Here is a 14847-nt window from a genome sequence, read left to right on the forward strand (position 1 = left end):
CTCTATTCTCTCATCTTCTTACCTCTCCACCTCCATTTTCTTCCCCATCCATTTCCTTCAACTTTCCTTCACTCCATCTCATTTCCTTCCACTCCCAGCTGCCATGGCTGACATATTCACTTCTGTTGGAGTTTTTCTTGAAGCTGTGGAGGGCTAGGGTTTATCAACTCTTGAAGAATGGTGGAGTGGCATGAGTTTTCGAACTTTAAAGGGGAGTTTAGTTTCAGTTTGCAATTTTTAGTTATGATTTATGGCTTTCTTAGTCTAGGAGTTGTAAATTGTTAGTTAGGAACTTGGGATTGATACTATAATTATTGGTTAGTGATTACATTTGTAGTTGGATTGATTAATGTAGAATTTTATGCTTAAATATATGTTGTCACATTATGCTTCTTTATAACTCTCTTGATTCTCTCTCATCTTACATGGTTATGTTTTGATATTGAGTTGATTATAGGTTACATTGAACCAATTGCATTAATCATTCTCAAATTACACATTAGGGGAGCTTAACAATATTTTCATTAATGAAGTTCATTGATTTAAACATTAGACTCAATGACTTATTGAGGTTGTTATTTTAGAAAACCTAATGGATTTGTAAAATTCCCAATATCTTAAGTAAACTATGATTGCCATTAAAACCATTTTCAAGAGGTTTCCTATAATCCATTTCCATTCCATCATCATCTTATAAAAAATACTGAAAATATAATAGCTTAGTTTTATTTTCATTACATATAGTTTAGTTCTATTTCAATTTAATTTAAAAACCCAAAATCCCATTTCATTGTATTGCATGGCATTCAGTCTAGCTTAGGTCATCAATAAAGGCTCTCAAAAGTGAACATGACCCGGATTGCACTGCTATACTGCATCTCTTGGATTCGGTTATAAATTTCTTGCATTTGACCCCAAGGTGTAACGGCACAGTCAAATCATACCTCACATAATTTTTCATTCTAAATACATTAGAAACATCAAAATAATCAACACCCAATCCTAACTCGTACCCTAGATGTAATCGAAATATTATATACAATTAGAAAAAGTTGGATTCATTCAATTTTTATACAAAACCACTTAATTATGTCTCTTTTCTTCCTCTTAATCATTAATCTAATACACATTAATCTTTACTATGTCTTAAACAATATTAGAAAATACTTCCTTTTAGGGTTTCATGCTTCCAGAACTCATCAAAAACCATAGTCAAGTTCAACAAGACAAAGAGCAACTTAAAACTATATCAAAAACCATAGCCATACTTTGTCTTGAAGCTTGATCTTACATGGTTTTTCTTCCTCTTACTTAGCCCCTGAGGTTTCACTACAGCCTCTAACTTCCTTATCCTTTGGTGTCAGAAAATTTTCTCTTTGCAGTTTGGTCTTTGATAATCATTCTATTCTTTTAGAAAATTTCTGGGACTTCAGCTAAAAAGGATTAGGTAGCCTACCTATTTCAATCTATTTCTTGCAGTTTTAGTCCTAAAATTCAGGATTTTACACTTCTCACCCACCATCTGCCATATATCATTGCAAGCAATAACTACTACTTACCAAATATGGTTTTTTTTTATTTGAAATGTGATTTTTTACCAAACACATTTTTTTGTTTTTCTATTCTCAAAACTAGTTGTAAAAAATAGTTGTGTAAAATTGTTTTGAGAATAAGAAAACAAAAAAATAGAATTAAACAAGCCTTATATATATATATATGTTACTTATCTATATAATCTTGTGTTTTGTCATCTCTCTTTAATTCCTATCTAAGTTGTTTACCTCTTGGAAACATAGTAATGACTATAAGAAAATCGTGACAAATATTTTGTTTCATTAAAAGGTTTTAATCCTATTAGTTTTAGTCACACATACTCACTTCATCTCATTATCAACAACTTTTTTTTAAATAAAATATACAAGATCAAATATACCAATTAATTCGTGATAATTTTTATTGCATTTTTATATGGTTTTTAAAACATTTTTGGTGATTTACATAAACATTATGTCACATCCTGAATTTTGGGCCTAAAAATATCAGAATTAGCTTGAAATGGGTAGGCTATGAGATTCCTTTTGACAAAGGTCCTGGAGGTGCCCTAGAGGGACAGAGGGATTCTCAGGGACTAAATTGCAAAGGGAAAGTTTTTTGGAACTGAGAAAAGAGGAAGTTAGAGATTCGAAAGAAGTCTCGGGGCTCAGGAATTGGAAATAGAGATAAATATAGGCCAAAGGTTATGTTAGAGGCCTCAATGAGGTCAATTATGAGGTTAAGCCAAACTAGGGACAAAATCATAATTTTGTAAAGTTTTGGGCTGGTAAGGGTAAAAATGAAAATTATGCTTGAAAATCTCAGAAAAATCTCAAAAAATGAGAAATGGTAGGTTAAGGCCTAAGAAAAATTTTAGACAAATAGAAATGGGGTTTAGAGGCCCGTATAAGGCTAAAAATGATGAAAATGCCCTTGGAAGGACTTTGTGGAATTCTCAAGGTTTTGATTGATTTTGAATATTATTGAAAATAAATTATTAAAGTATAGGAAGGCCTCAGATAATTGGAAGAAAATGGAAAAAAATACTTGAAGAATTATCACAGGTTTTAAAAATAATTCTGCCCCCCAGAAAGTGAGGAGGTTGGCTTTAATAGAATTTAAAGCCTATTTACACACTTCGTGGAAAGTCAAAGTAAAATGTCTAGTGGTTGACTTTTGACTTAAGAAAAATTATAGAAATTCCTCGTGATGAATAAATAGTATTCATACCCTGAGACATATTCTCAGAGTCATGGACTGATAGAAAGAATTCGGTCAAGTTTTCTCTGAAATAAATATTATTAATTATTTTATTTTAATGGAAGAACAAGGGAAGAGCATCACTTCCTCTTTAGGCATATTATACAATACTATGTGAACTTATTTGAGGCCAGAAAATGGTGCCATAACATGTTTTATTGGTCCCGGGTAAGTCAGACTCGAAAAAGTATCTGATATGATGCAGAATGGCAAGATAGGTAGAGGAATGCCTAGGGGCTATATTTTGCACGGATTTTATATTAACTTTCTCCCTATCTTAATGCCAAAATGATGAAGGGACATGGAAGAGACAAGTGTATGATTAGATGAAAGATAAGTATACGATTGGATGAAAAACACTTGTATGGGTGGATGTAAGACGTGTACAGTCAGATGCAAGACGTGTACATTCGGATGCAAGGCATGTGGATTGATAATGTAAGCATGATGTCACCAAGATGATGTAAGCATGATGTCATAAGGACACTTGTTGCCAAAAGACAGAGGAAAAATGGACGGTCAAGGTTAAGCCACATATATTCAAGATCAATGCTAGGATTTGTTCTTAAACTCTATAAATACCCCTCCCCTCCACTCATTTCATCCAAGCTCAAGGAAACCATAGGATAAATCTTACAAAATGAATTCTAGAGAGAGAAAGAAGAAGGAGAGAGAAAGGTCAAGTGATCCTATACAAGATCAAGCTATAAAACAAGGTATGTTCATAGTTTTTGATATAGTTTTCAGTATCCTTGTTGTTGTGGAGCTTGGTTATGGATTTTAATGATTTTTGGGAGCTTGAAATCCCTGAGTAGCATGTTGCACAAAATTCTTAAGAATAGGAGAAGAGAAATTAATGTTAGAATAATGTTTAAAGGCTTGAAAGGAACAAGAATCAAGTGGTTTTATGTTGAAATTGGTTGAATTTCATGACTATGTAACTGAGTAATGTTTTGGTCAAGGCTAGTTCATGGGGAAGGAGTTTGATTTTGATTAGTCTGATCTTGAAAATGGATTCTACATGTTAAATTGTGTGGGATTAACGTGTGGAATGAATTTTACAAAAGTTGGAAATCAAGCTCAAAAGTTAGAAGTCAATATAGTTCAAAGAAAACAAAGTATTGATGTTGTTGATTACCATGGCTCTAATGAATGAATGGAAATAATGTGTTAGTGTATTTACGGTCATGAGAAATTAAGAAAAATGAATGGAAAAGGTTGAGCAAGCAACCTTAATGGTTGGAAGCAAAAAGGAGCAAGAAGAAAGCTCAATAATACAAGATAGTGAACTTACCTTTCTTGTATGCTTGATGTGTATGTTTGTGTGTTGATGTGTATTATGTGATTGAATGATGTAGTGAGATGGTGATGCTAGCATGATATTTTATTTTAATGATATTTTCCTTGGCCATGCATATTAGTATGAAACATTGAGCATGAGAATATCTTATAAGAAAGCATGAGTTAGATCAAATAAGCATGTCATACACTTGCATCCATCTTGCATGCATTGATGGTAATGTTTACTATTGAGATTCTCCTGAATCTCACTCTTCCTTAACCAACCATAATAGGTGATAATGATCAAGCAAATGATGCATGAAGGGAGAAGTAAGGAAAGAGAAAAACAATTGAAGAAAGTTATCGTATTACATTGCATAGATTGTACACTAATGTATGTTATAAATGTGATGTTGATGGTATGTGATAATAAATGATGACAATGACTTGTATAATTGGCTATGATGTTGTATGGGAATGGCCAATGCATGAATGGAATGGTATTATGCATGAAAGGAATTAATCATGAATTATTAATACAAGTTAGGGAGATAAAGCATCCCAAAAGGAGCCATGAATCAGTGAAAGACTAAAGGTGAGGCAAATGATTAATTCTACCCATGAAATTTGGTATGGTTAAAGTACACATCCTGAGCTTTAAAACAAGTAATAGATAACTTAAAATAGATGTGTGTGCTAAGAGTTATGTTTGATCAAAAGTAGGGTAGATAAACTAGAATGTATAGTTTTGAACAAATGAACAGTAAATTTCAATAAATAAACTATATGAAGTGGAAAGGGTTAAGTCTAGTTTTATATTTTTTTTTAGAGAACTGGAAGAGCTTCAAATAGAATTTTGAACCACCTTAATACAATTTTTCTACAATTAGTTATAATTTTTTAAAATTGGACCAAAAATATGAAATTTAATTAATGAACAGTAAACCGAGAACCAATTACAAATCTTCAATCTATGGGCTAGTTTCATGAATCGCTTGAACCGTAATGCTTCCAAACACATACTCTAAGGGGTTGAAGGAATGATGTTTCACATTACACAAATCCAAAAGGGACAATTATTGCTTAATACTACCTCTGGTTCTTAATATAAGAGTTATATAACTAATTTAGAGATATTAAAAAATATTTAAGCTAGTTATTTGTCACTGTTTAAGGGCATGGGTCCAAACCCATCTAGTACTTTAATACATTCATTTGTTAATTTTTTCTCTCATTATTTTAGGTTATCTTTTTAGATTCTTTATTTATCTTTGATTTACTCTAGTTAGGGCTATATATGTATTGATCATACTCATTGAATAAAGTTAAAGCTAAGTCACCAATTTCTTAGTTGATTTTCTTCCTAAATTTAACATGGTATCAGAGCTAGGTTAAATATTGACACATACAACTTTGTTACCACAAGTTGTTTCTCTTTGCATAACTAAACAATGCACTATCTTCTAATTTTTTTCTTTGTAAGATACTTTTTCTCACACCCTAGTGTACTCAACTACATCTATCAAGACAAGTCGGCTTCTCTCACACACCTAGATAGTACGATATATTCCCCTTGTTTAATTGACCACTATCACATCAGTCTCAAATGCAATATTTAGCATTCTAGTGATCTCAGTCTCACCTTCCTTAGTGGCACAGAGTAGTGTGAGATTTCATCATTATGAGTCTTAAGGTTTGTGACTTCTTGTGAGTAATATGGCAAAAATTCCATATTAATTTAGTAAATTTTGAGCCAATATAAGTATTGTTGACTATATCTCTAATGTGAACTCCTTCTCCATTCAACCTGGTTTCACGATACAGTAAGATTGAGTAAACTTCATCTTACCATATAAACTAGACAGTGAGAACTCTCTTACTTGGTCTCAATCTTTTCTTCTCTTCATAAGTAGGTATGGTAAAGAAGAGTTTCTTGATGGAAGAACAAAGCAACCTGACTTATTTGATGCTAAGAAGTTTGCTACTTGGAACATTAAGAATAGTCAAATAATCTCTTGGCTTATCAATTTAATGACCTGAAGATTAGGAGAAATTTTGTAAAAGATATATAAGAGGCAATGAAAGGCCTCTATTTGTCTACTATAATACTGCTATGCTTTTTCAAGTCAAGGGCTAATTACATACTATGAATCAAGACATAAGGAGTGTTATAATTTACTACAATACTTTAGTTCAATTATGGCAGTAGATCGATTTCTATGAAATCCATCATTGGTTATGCCTTAAAAACACCAGGTATTATAAAAAACTTATGGACATATAATGACTTTGCAAATTTTTGAGTGCTTTGAATCCAGAATTTGAAGATGTTAGTAGTCGTATATTAAGTTACTCTAAGTTACCTTCTCTTCAAGAAGTATTCTTAATTGTTAAGCAAGAAGAAAGTCACAAATGGATTACCAGAAGTTCAGCTTCTTCTTTATTGAGTAAGTCCTCAGCCATGGTAGCTCAAAATTCAAGTGATTATGATGGTAAGAACAAAAGGGTAGTTGTCTTTTCTATGATCATTGTAATAAAGTTGGACACACAAAGAACACTTGCTTGAAGGTATATGGATGGTGTAACATCCTAAGTTTTAATATGAGGTTTATAGTTAATTAAGCCTTGACTAGAAAGAAAAATTGAGGTGTTAAGTGATTGAAATTGGAAGTTTGAGGCTTATAAATGCTAAGATTGGTACTTAGAGGTCATATCTCTAGATATTTTTTGAGTATTCTTGGAATTAGAAATTTTCAATGGTCAAATGATCTTATTTGAGTGATCTCTTTTGTATTAGAAAATAGACTTCCTAGGCTTTCTAAAGAGGCCTATTTTGTAATTTTTAGAGATCTGTGGAGCTAGTTATTGAAAATTCCTTCCATTTACTCCCTTTAGTATGCATCTAAAAGTGTTATTGTTCAAGTGGATTATGCAATAAGCCTGTGGATTGAAAATTTAAAATTTGATTCTTAGGTTACTCTTCATTAATAAATTCTAGATTTTTTTATTCAACTTAAAAAATTTATAACTAATTATAGAAAAATTGTATTGAGGTGTTTCAAATCTCCATTTAAAGCTATTTTAATTCTCTACTGTAAAAAAAAAAATAAATATTGACTTAAACTTTCTCAATTTATACAATTAATTTGCCAAAATTTATTGTTCATTTGGTCAAATATTACTTTTTAGATTTTCTGCCTTAAGTCTAGGCATTCATATATCTTAGCACACACATTCATTTCTTGTGATCTACTACTTGTTATAAGGTTTGGTATGTGGACTAATTGTTCACAAAGTTTCAAGGATAGATTCATTTGTTTACTTCACTTTTACTTTGTCTCAACTTTATTGCACATTAAGAGTCATTTATCCCCTTTTCTTGAATTAACAACTCATATTCATTTCTTGCATACATATAATTATTCTAACTTTGTATGAAAATTATTTTCATGCATTAACATGCTCCATAATCTATGCCATCATCATCATTTAACCTTACATAATATCATTGGCATTATCCATATATACATTAACACAAAAATTCCTTAGTGTAGTATAACACATTTTCTAAATTCTTCTCTTCTTTTCTTTGCTTCCACTTCATGCTTTCCTCTTCCTTTACACATATTGCATATGAGGTTTAGTTAAGGAAGAGTAAGATTTGGGAGAATCTCAGTAGCAAATATTACCTAATATGTATGCAAGATAAATACTAGGTAGATGACATGCTTGGTACATGCTCTCATGCTTATAAAAATGACATGCTTTCATGCTCAATGGTTTATTCACACATAGCTATAGAATATACAAGAAATAGAGTAGCATTCAAACTTCTATGTTCTAAATCATCATCAAGCAACATTAACACACAACTATACATATCTAGTACATAATAAGGGCAAGTTTACTACCTTATGTCTTTAAGCCTTCACTTTGCTCCCTATGCCTCCAACCATTTAGGTGACTTACTCAACCTCTTACATTCATCTTTCTTGATATCTCATAGCCCTAAATACACTATGCCATTCACTCATTTGAGACATGATGACAATTAACATTAACACCTTGCTCCCTTTAAACTATATTGACTTCTAACTTTTGAGCTTGATTTTCAATCTTTTTAAAATTAATTTCATATGCTATTTTTCAATAATTTTGCATATAGAATCCATTTTTAAGATTAAAATTACCAGAATTAAACTCTTCCCCTCTCAAACCTGTTTGGTCGAATTGCTTAGGGTTTAGGGTTCAAGTTCTATTTTCAATTCCAATACTTCCAAACTTATTTTCTCACCAATAACCTACACAATTTTTCATTCTAGACTCATTAAAAACATCAAAATCATCATAATCCAACCTTAAGGCACAAAACCTAGCTTGGCCAAAAACTATAAAGAGTTGGGGAGAGTTGATTTCAAACAATTTTCATCACAAGACCACTTGATTCTTGTTCTATTCTAGCCTTTAATATTTAATCTAACTTCAAAAAAAATCCTTTTCCTTACTCTAAACAGATTTGGATAGCACTTCCCTATGGGTTTTCATCCTTTCTAAACTTAACAAAATCATATCCAAGCTCAACAAGATAAAGAGCAAGGTAAACTACATCAAAAACCATAGCCATACCTTACCATGAAGCTTGGATTTGCCTTAGACTTCATCCTCTTTCTCTTTTCCCTTTTCCATTACAAAAACTTGGCCTCCCTCCTTCTCTTCATACTTGGCCTAATGGGAGGAGAGGGAGTATTTATAGAATGACTTTGAAAATTTACCCCATGCTAACTCCAAGTTACTATTTACCTTAACTCTAACACTTGTCTTCATCTCATGCTTTCTCTCTCGCAATTTTACCAAGTAAATTCCTTAGGTTTCTTGCTTATTTACTTCTTGCTTCTAGATAGTACCACATCATAAGCCATCTAAAATCACGCATGTGGTAAAACACAATTTTTTTATTAAATAATCTCTTTCATCCAAGCTTACCCTTAACAATTTGTATTATTCTATCCATGTCACTGCATCAAATTTGTATTAAAATAAGAAGAAAAATAGGGAGAAATTTGTGCTTTCTCTCACCCTTGACTATTTCTCTACCTATTTTATAATTTTATACCATCTCGGGTATTTTATTAGGTCTTGAGTTACTTGGTAACCCTGGGACATGTTCTGGTGCCCTTTTTCATCACAAATAACCTCACATGGTATTATATAACATGCATACAAAGGGAGGGATGTTCTTCCTTTTGTTCTTTCATTCAAACATTTAATAATATTTATTTCAGAGTAACTTGACCGAATTCTCTCTATTGGTCTATAACTTTGAGAATCTATCTCTTAGTATTAATACTGCTTTTTCGTCATAGTGAATTTCTCTAATTTTTCATCGTTGAATTTCCTAAGCTTAGGGCTAACCAATATAGTTCTTATGGACATATTTTGGTTTCAGTTATTGTCTAAAATAATGGCGTTATAGTTATTTCAGGTTGGACCTTTTTGCTCTGTGTTTTTGGCTAGGTGTTCGTTATAGCTAACAATGCAGAGTGCTCACTATGTCATTTACTAGATGGTCATTATAGTGGAAAACACAAAATGCTCACTGTGATATTTACTAGATGTTTGCTATAGAAAAGGCATCAAAATAAAGCTTTCACCGAATCTCAGCTAAAGAAAACAAAAGGAAAAAGAAAATTTTTTGTCTAAGCTCTACTAGGGTAAGGATTTTTGCCTTATTGAATGTGTTTTCAAGCTTTCTAACACTCAAGTAAGCTTCCTAGACTTGATTTCTACCCTTTTTAAGTAAGCTTCCTACACTGGATTTCTACTATTTTTTTCTTGGATTTATAGATTTTGAAGTAGTTGGATTTTGAGGTTTCTTGTGGTATTTTGAGGTTGAAGCCTAAGTGTGAAGTTGGGGTTTTTGATTGAGTTATGTTAGATGAGGTTAAGGAATGGTTTAGATAAGTTAATTGAGCTATTGTGACACTAAGTTTAGTGTGGAATGGATTGATTTATGATTATAGTGAGTTTTAGGCACCTAGAGGTTTAGGACCTCTATTACTTGTTGTACTAAGCCCCTTTAGTGGTTTTTGGTATTAACTGGTGTTCATAGTTTATGTAGACCACTTATAAGTTTATGGCTTGAGCTTGAGGTTATTGTGGTATATTCTTCTCCTTGATTTGGTGAGAAGTAACTACTTTTCACTTGTTATGTATATTGATGTGTGTTTGTTAGAGATTATGAAAATGGGCATATTTATATGATTTGAGAAATGATATGATGTTATAGAAATGGTCTTTTAATAGAACTTGTTTTGTTTGAGTTGTTTTTTGAATTGTAAAAGCATGATTTAGGAATTTCAATCCTATTGATATGTATCGCTAAAATGCAACAACTTCGATAATTTTAGAAACTTTAGTGATGAATATGCTGAAATATTTTAGTTTGGATCAAAGATAGGTTAGTTATCCTACCATGTGGTAAGGCCCTCATTAATGTATAATGGTTGGCTTACTTTTTGTCTCACTATTTTAGCAAGAGACAACCCTACTGGTTCAATGATCACATATTAATATGCATGATGAGTTAGAATGTTAGTTACTGAGGCATTTGTCTCACCGTGTGGTTTTTAATGTTTTTTAGGTGGTAGTTCTAGTGTTGGTACCTCAGGGAAGGGTCTAAATGTATAGATTTGTAATATCTATTGTATAGCCTCCTTTTTTTTTATCTTGTGATGACATTTTGTATATTGCCACTTAGGGCTCAAATACTCTAATTTTTGTAATGAAATGCTTTTGATTAAGTGTTTTGATAGGAGTGTTGATAGACGGTCGGAGCGCTCTAGCATTGCATGTGACATTATTTGAAATCCTGGCTTTTAATTAATGGAGCTCCATAGTCTGTTTTAAAATGAGCGTGATTATGTTATGAAAGTATTGATCAATGATTTGGGCTAGTGTTGTTGGAGATTAATTCTAGACCCTGAATGTCCAAGGCCTAAATATGTGGTTTTTTGATAGTTGTGATATTTTGTTTAATAAAGGACATATATTTGCAAAACCATGTTAGATGGGTAGAGCCCATGCTAACATGAAGTGTTTGGGGTTGTAAGTCGATTTCTTTTAACTATGATAGAGGTTTTCATAAGTTTAAAGTTTATCATTTTCTATCATAGTTAACTTTTAATTGGAATAGCTTTAGCTTATCTTAAAGCAGGTTTTAGAAGAATGGTCATTACAATTTGGTACCAGATTCAAAGATCTTGTGAACTGTGTTGCATTTCATTGTACTTAGTGGTAATATACAATACTCTCACATAACCTTCCCTGCTATTACTCTTTGTTTGTTTGTTGTTCTTTGTTTTTCTCTTTTAATGAGTTGCATCTTTAGGTGGGGAGCATGGTATGGATGAGATCCTATCAAACTAATCTAAGTAGGGACAAATCCATAAGCCTACCTAGTTAACTACCTAACCAACCACCAAATCCTTCACAATTCAACCAAAAGACCTTATTGTAACAGCTAAAGGGTATGGTGGCTACAGTAGTAGAAAAGAGGGTAAAAAAGCTAAAGTTGTGGAAGAATCCGAAATGAACAAGCTTCTTGAGCCATCTGTGGGTAATTTTGGAACACGTAGGGGTTCTATTGAAGGAACGAAGAAGAGAATAGCTCATGAAGGTGACTTGAAAAAGAGGAGGCTATAAATCTAAAAGGTGTATGGAAGGTATAGAGTGCTATCACATGAACGCTTTTGATAGGGGTATGGATTTAAATAAGGATGAGGCCTGGATTGATGACATGGAAATAATATTCAAAGCTTGTAGTTGCAGTACCTACCAAAAGGTACAGGCAGCAGTAATGTTATTGAGGGACCGAGCTAAGAGGTGGTAGAGAAGTATAAGAGCCATAGATGATTCGGGGCTTACTTAGAGTTTAAATAGATATTCTTTGATCACTACTTTTCCCCGGCTATGAGGCAAGAAAAAGAGACTACTTTTTATGCTTTATGAGAAGAGAACATGCATGAGGATGAGTTCATTGATAAGTATATTAACCTCTCTAAGCATGTGACTTATCTGTAATAAAAGGATGGCTTGACAATTGATAGAATGGGCAAAACTAAAGTTAAAGCAGTAAATGGCCTTGTATAAGTTTAAGATTTTTGAGGATGCATGAACAAAACTCAGGGTGACAGCCTGTACAACTAGAGAGGTAGAGGAGAGTCAGCATCAAGATAGTCAAGGTCGGTTCTCTAGTTTTATGAGGTCAAAGGAAGGAGTTAACAAGAAGAGTAACTGGAGTTCTAGGAGCTTAGAAAGTGCAGGCAAGAGTAATAATTAGAATTAGAGAGTTAGCCTGTACTTTATATGGATGAGCCAGATAGGAGGAAATCAGGGTAGCCATTTTGAGGCTACTAGATCTACACCTAGTATTAGTAACTTATACCTGAGATGCAGGAAAGTATATCAAGCTAATGCTGGGAGTAATGCCATAAGGTAGGGTGCATAGCTCATCATTGTCTAAAAGCCTAGCAACAATGGAATCTTAGTACTACATCTACAATACCAAACAGAGTGTTCACTTTGACAAGAGAAGACGTTGGTATATCTTTTAACCTAATTTGAGTGTTGACTCTAGCAAGAGCCATGGTGTTAATTACTCAAACTTGTTTGAGCATGGTACTAAACTTTGAAAACCATGAGTCAGTGATTGACTTGATCTGTCTACCTCTTAAAGGTATTGGTGTGATCATTGGTATGGACTAGCTGTCAGCTAATAATGCCATCCTGGACTATAAAAGAAAGGTGGTAACCCTTCCTTTGTGCCCCATAATAGTAAAACTAGTGACAGCCCTCTGTGGTTGTCTGTTATGCAAGCGACTAAGTGTATCAAGAAAGGTTGTCAAGCCTTTATAGTATTCTTCTCCACAAGTACTGATAAGAAAGTTGGGATTAAACAGATTGAGGTAGTCAATGAGTTTTTAGGGGTGTTTCCTGAGGAAGTGTCTAGTTAGACATCCTTCCTTAAACCCCTTTTAATATGTATTTAGAAGTATTATGGTTCAAGTGGATTGTTAAATGAGCCCGTAGATAGAAATTTTGAAATTTGATTATTGGGTTACTATTTACTGGTAAATTTCATATTTTTAGTCCAACTTTGAAAATTCATAACTAATTATAGAAAAATTGTATTGAGGTGATTTAAGTTTTCATTTAAAGACTTTTCAATTCTATATGGAAGAAAAATATAAATTTGAGCTTAACCCTTCTCTATTTGTATGCTTAATTCATGAAAGTTTATTGCTCATTTGGTAAAAACTGTACTTTTCAATTTCTCTATCCTAATTTTGACCAATCATATCTCTTAGCACGCACATCTATTTTAAGTTATCTACTACTTGTTGTAAATCTCATGATGTGTCCTTTAAGTATGCCAAATTTCATATAAAGATTCTATCATTTGCCTCACTTCCACGCTGTCACAAATTCGTAGCTAATTTAGGGATAATTTATCCCCATTACTTGTGTTAATAATTCATGTTCGTTTATTTCTTTAGATGCAGTTATTCTAACATTGCATAATTCATTCTTATGCATTAACATGTTCCATCATCTATGCCATTATCATCATTTAACTTTACATAATATCATTAGCTTTATTATATGTACATTGATATAAAAATTACATAATGTAATATATTACATTTCCTCAATTCTTTTCTTTTTTTCTTTGCTTCCTCTTCATGTATTCTTTTGCTTACTCATTAACACCTATTAGGGTTGGTTAAGAGAGGATGAGATTTGAGAGAATCTCAGTAGCAAACATTACCTACATATATGAAAGACAGATGCTAGGTGGATGACATGCTTGATCTCATGCTTTCATGCTTACAAAATGACATGCTTAATACTTAATGTCTCATTCACACATGGCTATAGAGCATACAAGAAACAAAGCAATATTTAATCTTTCATATTCTAAATTATCATTAAGCAACATCAACACTCAAGTATATTAAGCACACAATAAGGGCAAGTTCACTACCTTAAAACCCTTAGGTTTTCTCCTTATTTCTTTTTACTTCCAACCAGCAAGATGGCTTGAACAACCCTGCCATTCATCTTTTTGGATGCCTCATGGCTCTAAATTCACATTTCACATTAATAATTAATCCATTAAGACAATGAAAATCATAACAACCCTTACTTCTAAACTTAATTCCCCTTTGACTTAAATTTTTTCTTTCTTATTCTTAACTTCTAAAATCATTGTCTTGGCCATTTCCTACTCAGTTTTCATGAGGAATCCAAATATGAGCTTGGATTTAACAAAATCTAACTCCTTCCCCTTGAAACACTTAAGGCTGAGAGGTTGGGGTTTGGAATCCAAAATTTTCATTTTCAATTCTAATGCTTCCAAACACATTTTCTTAACATAACTCTGCACAATTTCATCGTCTGAACTCATTGAAAGCCTCAAAATCATCAAAATCTAACCTTAGGCTCAACAATAAGCCTTAGCCAAAATATATCTCTAGGTACACAACCATGAAATCTTTCACAAATTATCTCAAAACTACTTGATTCTCATTCCTTTTAAACCTTTAAACATAATTCTAGCATCAATCAATCTTTTTCATGGTTTAAACATAATTAAATAGCATCTCAACCCAGGGCTTCAAGCTTTCAAAATCCATCAAAACCATAGCTAGTCTCAACAAGAGAAAGAGCAAGATAAACTACATCAAAAACCATAACAATACCTTATTTGGAGCT

The sequence above is a fragment of the Neltuma alba genome, unplaced genomic scaffold (assembly GCF_004799145.2).
Source record: "Neltuma alba isolate B1F8T4 unplaced genomic scaffold, ASM479914v2 tig00010083_pilon, whole genome shotgun sequence".
Classification (NCBI taxonomy): domain Eukaryota; kingdom Viridiplantae; phylum Streptophyta; class Magnoliopsida; order Fabales; family Fabaceae; genus Neltuma; species Neltuma alba.